Below are 7,500 nucleotides of genomic sequence, written 5' to 3'. Positions count from 1 at the left end.
TGGTCCGAAACGTCCATTGTATTAATAAGCGATCTATATTCAGGTTTTTGTCGAAACTTGTCAATGATCACATGATTTGTCGCTATAAAACGATTGAAGATTTCTCAATAAATGTAAACACGCTGCTTTGTTTTTGAAACTCGTAAACATACACATGATATTTCTCAAACTGTGACACTTTTTATTATGTGGGTCATTTTGAAACAATACATTCCTCTCCATTTGCTGAAGACGGTCGTTTGTGCATTGCTACTGTCACGCCTTGATTACTGTAACTCGCTACTTGCTGGTCTGCCTGACATAAAACTCGAAAAACTACAAAAAGTTCAGAATAGAGCAGCAAGGCTTGTCCTAGGTATTGGTCGCAGTGACTCGATGGGTGTCAAGGCGATGTTGAGGGAATTTCACTGGCTACCAGTTAAAGCTCGTATTGAATACAAAATTGCTCTACTTTGTTTTGATGCCATAAATTCACGAAGCCCCCCGTATATTCAAGACTTGATTGTCCCCTACAACCCCACTCGAAATCTCAGGTCCTCAAAATTGTATCACCTTCAAATTCTAAAAACTAATCTTAAACGTTTTGGCGATAGATCATTCAGTAAAGTAGGCCCTATCACTTGGAATTCACTCCCACTGTCAGTCAGACTTGAAAGCAGCGTTGATCAATTCAAAAATAAACTAAAAACCTATCTCTTTGGGAAGTATTTAAATTAGATTATACCAAGAATTATTGCAAAGCACATACGTTCGTGCGTTTGTGTGCGTGTGTGCACTCGTGTATACATTCAGTTAAGTGTGAGTATGTATGTGTATATATGTTATGTGAAGCGCTTCGAAGCTTCGGCATAAGCGCTATATAAATGTACATTTATTATTATTATTATTATTATTATTATTATTATTATTATTATTATTATTATTATTATTATTATTATTATTATTATTATTATTATTATTAATATTATTATTATTATTATTATTATTATTATTATTATTATTATTATTATTATTATTATTATTATGAGCCAGACTGATCAAAATGACCAATTGTGACGTTGGATATTTCTCAAACTGTGAACACTTTTTATTATGTGGGTCATTTTGAGCGAGGGGGGGGGGGGGGGGGGGAGATCAATCATGCCACCCATTGTGAAAAACATCTATTGTAGATGATGGCAAGAGTTTAATTCTAATGAACAATAAGACGAATAAAGGTAAATTCGGGAGAGAAACATGCGTAAGTGTGTGGACTTTTGTTTATGTGTGTGTCAAAGAGAGAAAGATAAAGGGGGGGGGGGGGGGGAAGAGGGAGGGAGGGAGAGAGAGAGCGAGAGAGATAGAGATGGAGAGAGATAGAGATAGATAGATAGATAGAGAGAGAGAGTGAGAGAGAGATAGAGAGAGGGATAGAGAGAGGATATCATTGTGTCAAACCATTTTTCATCTATTATAGATTGTGACAGGGGCTTAAAACTTTCAATGGACAGTAAAGCTTGTCAGCTGGGGGTAAATTCGAGAGATATATAGATAGATAGAGATAGAGAGAGATAGAGATAGAGAGATAGATAGATAGATAGAGAGAGAGAAAGAGAGAGAGAGAGAGAGAGAGAGAGAGAGAGAGAGGCCAGAGCTATATTATATAGAGAGAGGTATGGATAGAAAGATATACAAATGGTGAAAGAGAGAGAGAGAGAGAGAGAGAGAGAGAGAGAGAGAGAGAGAGAGAGAGAGAGAGCGATGAGAAAAGGGGGGGGGGGGGGGGGGGGGGGGGGGGGGTGAGGCGAATGTCAAATGTTGTAGTAATAATCGTAAAGATCAAAAAGAGATAAAAGATATCGGATGTCAGTGTTTTGACACGGAAAGAGGTTACGGTGACATTTCAAGTAACTGTTCCTGATCAATCTCATCATACCGATATGGCCTCAATATTATTTTATATAGATAGTGTGCGCTTGGCTAAGAAGCTCACAACATTGCCATCCGGAAGTATAACAGACAAACACACAAAACTATGTGTAACCTTAAAAACATTTACAGTCTGGTTAATACAGTTTAGTGAGAATTACTCATAAACGCGGATGGCAAAAACAATAACAAAGACCCGAGTGACGTCAAATTCATTCTATCTATAAAAAAGGTGCCCAGCTAAGCTACTCATATTATTGCTATTCGGAAATATAACGGACCAAAATACTTCTCCAACGAGCATGTATCCAGAGGAGAAAAACATTAAAATCTGATCAAGTTTTGACTTTTATACATTCTGATCACATGACATATGAAAAGTTCTAGCCAGCATGAAGAATAAAAAGTACCGATTTTCTTTGTTGAGAACCACGATGGCCGCCGTTGCTGGGCGACGTGACATCAGACTATTGAATCCAATTGCTCATTAAAAAATGAATGGCCAAAAGCAGTAACAAAGCACAGAGTGACGTCAACTTCGTTCTATCTTTTTGTGAGTTGGTTTTGTGTTGTTTTGTGTCGTTGCATTGAATCAGCCGTCATGGCTCACATTGTGTAAGTTATTTCTCCATTTTTTATGCGTGTGTGTGTATGTGTGTGTTGTTTGCACTCATCGTCACCCAATCACAATACTCTTCAACAGTCGTAACGTCACTTCCTTCCTAATGACGCATGGTAACTTAGTAACACTGGTTCTAAACTATCGGAACAATGGCGGACGCCCGTATGAAATATTTCTCCGGCGAGCATAAAAGCGTTTTGAGAGGAAAAAAAACCACATAAATTTGATCATGTTTTGACTTTTACACATTGTGATCACAAGGCATATGAAAAGGGAATGAAAAGTTCTAGCCAGCATGAAGAATAAAAAGTAATGCTTTTCTTTGTTTAGAACCAAGATGGCCGCCGTTGCCGGGCGGCGTGACATCAGACTACTGAATCCTATTTGTACGTTGTTTTGTTTTTTTTTATTGTTTTTAGGTGTTTAACGGAGCTTTCAACACTATAGATAGAATGCGCTTGGCCGAGTAGTTCACAACATTGCCATCCGGAAGTATAACGGACCAACACACAAACTCTGTGTAACCATGAACTTTTATAGTCTGGTTAATACAGTGTAGTGAGAACAATTCACAAACGCGGATGGCAAAAATAATAACAAAGGCCTGAGTGACCTCATCTGCATACTATCTATACCTTTTGTATGTCAACCAGAGACACGATTGGTAAAATAGGGCGATGAATTCTATCTATAATTTGTAACACATTACATTTCTTATAATATTAAATGATACATGTTTACAACCCTTCCATTGTTTGACAGCAACAGCTGGTGAAAGTTCAACAAAACCATATAGATAGTATGCAGATGACGTCACTCAGGTCTTTGTTATTGTTTTTGCCATCCGCGTTTGTGAGTTGTTCTCACCAAACTGTATTAACCAGACTATAAAAGTTCATGGTTACACAGAGTTTGTGTGTTGGTCCGTTATACTTCCGGATGGCAATGTTGTGAACTCCTTGGCCAAGCGCATTCTATCTATAGTAAGTAGATAAACAACAGGGTGTTGAGCGTTGTTCGTCCTTTTAGTTTTAGTTTCCGCGATGCATTTTACCCAAGGACATCATAGGTCGTACGGTTATAGATAGTATGCGCTTGGCTAAGAAGCTCATAACATTGCCATCCTGAAGTATATAACAGACCAACACACAAAACTGTGTATATCCATGAACGTTTATAGTCAAGTTAATACAGTTCAGTGAGCATTACTCATAAACGCGGATGGCAAAAATCAATAACAAAGACCTGAGTGACGTCATCTTCGTTCTATCTATAGAGTAAAAACACGAAAGGCCCCGCCCGGAAAGTGTATCGAGTTTTGGCTGTGATTAATAGACTAAGAAGCTCACAACATTGCCATCCGGAAGTATAACGGACCAACACACAAAACTATGAGTTACCTTGAAATTTATAGTCTGGTTAATACAGTTTAGTGAGAATTACTCATAAACGTAGTACGTAGATGGCAAAAAAAAAAAAAAAAAAGAAAAGAAAAGAGTGACCTGAGTGACGTCAACTTTGTTCTATCTATAAGTAGACTGATTTTACCTCATCACGTCACTATGGCTTAATGCCTTTCAACTTTTTACCTTCTACCCAGGATCGGAATAAAATATAATAAAATATTTTAAAGTATTTTTTTTTTTTGGGGGGGGGGGGGGGGGGGGGGGGATTCATTGCCAGCCGTTTTATAGATAGTTCGAAGATGACGTCACTCAGGTCTTTGTTATTGCTTTTTGCCATCCGCGTTTATGAGTAATTCTTACTAAACTGCATTAACCAGACTATAAACGTTTAAGGTTACACATAGTTTTGTGCGTTGGTCCGTTATACTTCCGGATGGCAATGTTGTGAGCGTCTTAGCCAAGCGCACGCTATCTATAGATAGAATGCGCTTGGCCAAGGAGTTCACAACATTGCCATCCGGAAGTATAACGGACCAACACACAAACTCTGTGTAACCATGAACTTTTATAGTCTGGTTAATACAGTTTAGTGAGAACAACTCACAAACGCGGATGGCAAAAACAATAACAAAGGCCTGAGTGACGTCATCTGCATACTATCTATACTAAATAATGAAGGTTCCAGTCTATTTGTTTTACAACCGATCTTGTCAATACAGTGTGGGAATAGAAAAAAAAAAACAACGTTTTACACCCAATGTGAAATTTTAAAAATAAGTTTCATTAAAATAAATTAAAAAAAAAAAAAAGAAACAAAAAGAAATCTAAAGCAACCAAGCATGCATGTGTTAAAAATTAAACGTAGACTCCATCAAATATCTATATCATAATGGATTGGAATGGAATCGAAATATTTGTACATATTATTAATAATTTTTCACATTGTAAAATTGCAATTAAAAAGAGACAAAATAAAACAATTGAAATATTGTGGACAGCAAGGTGCTCACAAAAAAAAAAAAAACAAAAAAAAAAAAACAACAAAAAACAACAAAACAGACAAACAAAAAAGTTATCCTTCAAATTCAAAAAAATATTCTACTAAAAAAAAGGCGCTATTTGACTAATGATAAAAACACATCAAAATATAAGTTGTTCGTTTAATAAAAATATTTTTAAAGCCAAAAATATACTAACAACAAAGGAAATTCACAGAAAAACGCATGTCTCTCCCCCCCCCCCCCCCTCCCCACACACACACGCATACGCGCACACAATACAGACAGACATAACATACGCACTAGTTGATTTATCAAAAGAGCAACAAAATATGATATTCCGTAGCTTTAAAATCTCATTAAAAAAAAAAAGGAACTCATAAAAAAATAATCTGCATTGTCTTGCCATGATGAAAAATGTATCAAAATAAAATATCTGACATCTGAAAAGTACAGCATAATTCATGTGATAATCTTTGTAACAATGCAGATAGGCAAGTACAAACATTCCATATGAATAATAATACGTCATTATATCGGTTATCAGATTCCTTGCATCAACAAAAAAAAAGTACACACATACACACATTATGTTGTGCTTGGGGTATAAAAATTAGAGAAAAATAAAACATTGGGTCACACACGGGTTATAACAGGGTCACACACCGGTTATAACAATGTTATATATGTATATATATATATATATATATATATATATATATATATATATATATATATATATATATATATATTATATAAAATTAGACGATGCAGAGGCTTGTTCTGAGGATATTGGGAGGGGGGGGGGGTGGTACCATAGTAAACAATGTGTCATGGCTTAATAATAATATAACATGTCATTATTTATTATGTACATTCAACATTTTATACATGGTCATTTATTGACTTATGATATAAACTCAAAAACGATGCAGAGGCTTTTTCTGAGGATGTTTGTTTGTTTTTTGTTTTGTTTTGTTGTTGTTACAAATGTAAACAAGGTATCATGTCTTGATACAACATTTCATCATGTAAATTCTATAATATTTTCTCCGAGATTAAAAGTGATAATATTTCACTCTCGGGTTTTACATTTCTAATTTTACACACCGGTTATAACAATGATTTACCTATAATGATATAAAACTCATAAACGATGCAGATGCTTAATCTGAGGATATTATTTTTCTTCTTTTTTTTTTCTGTGGTACAAAAGTAAACATTGTGTCATGACTTAATATAGCATTTGACAAATCGGTTAAAACAATAATTTATAATGATATCAACTTGAAAAAAAAAAGATGCATAGGCTTATTTCGAATATAAACAAGGTTTTATGGTCTACCGTGATATGTGATTATGTAAATTTAACATTGTGATTCATGGTCATTTGATAGGGTAACCAGTTAACTGGCCATACTCTGGAAAAAACTTGGACGTAAAAAAAATTGGCCAGAAAACTCGTCTTTCGAATATCGAACGATTTAAATGACCCTCATCTTGGTAAACACTCTCAAACCTGGGACTGCCTGAAGTTCTCCTTAAGTCCCAGGTTTGTGAGTTGTTGCCAAGATGAGAGTCATTTTAAATCGATTGATATTTTTGAAGGACGAGTTTTCTGGCCAAATTTACAAATACAGATTATGGCAGTCAACGGGTTAATCATGAAATTCATGAAACTACTTGAAGTAAGTGGGAATCATCAGAGGATATTATTATAATGTATATAAAAAAATTAAAATGATATTATAAAATATATCACATTTATCATGTGATCATGACAGGATGAATAAGAGAAGGATCTCACATGGAAACACATAATTTAAATGTGTATGTAAAGAAAAGAATAAGTCTAGAGCATACGAAGGAATTTTGACAGAATCAATGAATAATTTGGATTAAGATGGATTAAGAACAAACAAACATATATAGATCGATAGATAATAGAAAGGAATGGTTAGAGAAAGTATGGTAATTTTGTTTTTAAATTCAAATCTGAATTTCTTCTTCTTCTTCTTCTTCTTCTTCTTCTTCTTCTTCTTCTTCTTCTTCTTCTTCTTCTTCTTCTGATTATGATTATTGTTATTGTCGTTATTATTATTGTTATTGTTGCTGTTATTATTATTATTATTATTATTATTATTATTATTATTATTATTATTATTATTATTATTATTATTATATTATTATTATTATTATTATTATTATTATTATTATTAGTTTATTATTATTATTATTATTATTTTTATTATTATTATTATTATTATTATTATTATTATTATTATTATTATTATTATTATTATTATGTTTTAAAAAAATAAATGACATTTTTTACAACTGTAGTTATTAAATCACAGAATACTATACAGGTAATTTTTTTCTAGATGAATATATAGATAAATAATAACGGCAACGAAGATACTTATTGCTTTTAATGGTTCACAGTATATTATTCTCAAAATTGTAAAATTTACGAGTCCTTACAAAACTATGAGTGTGTGAAGGGAGATAACCGAAAGAAATTTGAAACTCTTATCTTCATCTGCCTAGTTACCCTTCTTGATCT

At 33.8% G+C, this 7,500-nt stretch overlaps 1 protein-coding gene across 4 annotated transcripts in view; it reads right to left on the bottom strand.

Annotated features, from left to right (window-relative positions):
- The window catches only part of LOC144979977 (uncharacterized), a 193,326-nt gene that overhangs the window by 122,939 nt on the left and 62,887 nt on the right, over positions 1 to 7,500 (bottom strand). The gene's annotated exons all lie outside the window — the stretch shown is intronic.

The sequence above is a fragment of the Berghia stephanieae genome, chromosome 9 (genome assembly GCF_034508935.2).
Source record: "Berghia stephanieae isolate SIO BIC M18660-M18661 chromosome 9, UCSD_Bste_1.3, whole genome shotgun sequence".
NCBI lineage: Eukaryota > Metazoa > Mollusca > Gastropoda > Nudibranchia > Aeolidiidae > Berghia > Berghia stephanieae.
This window is presented reverse-complemented; position numbering and strand designations above follow the sequence as displayed.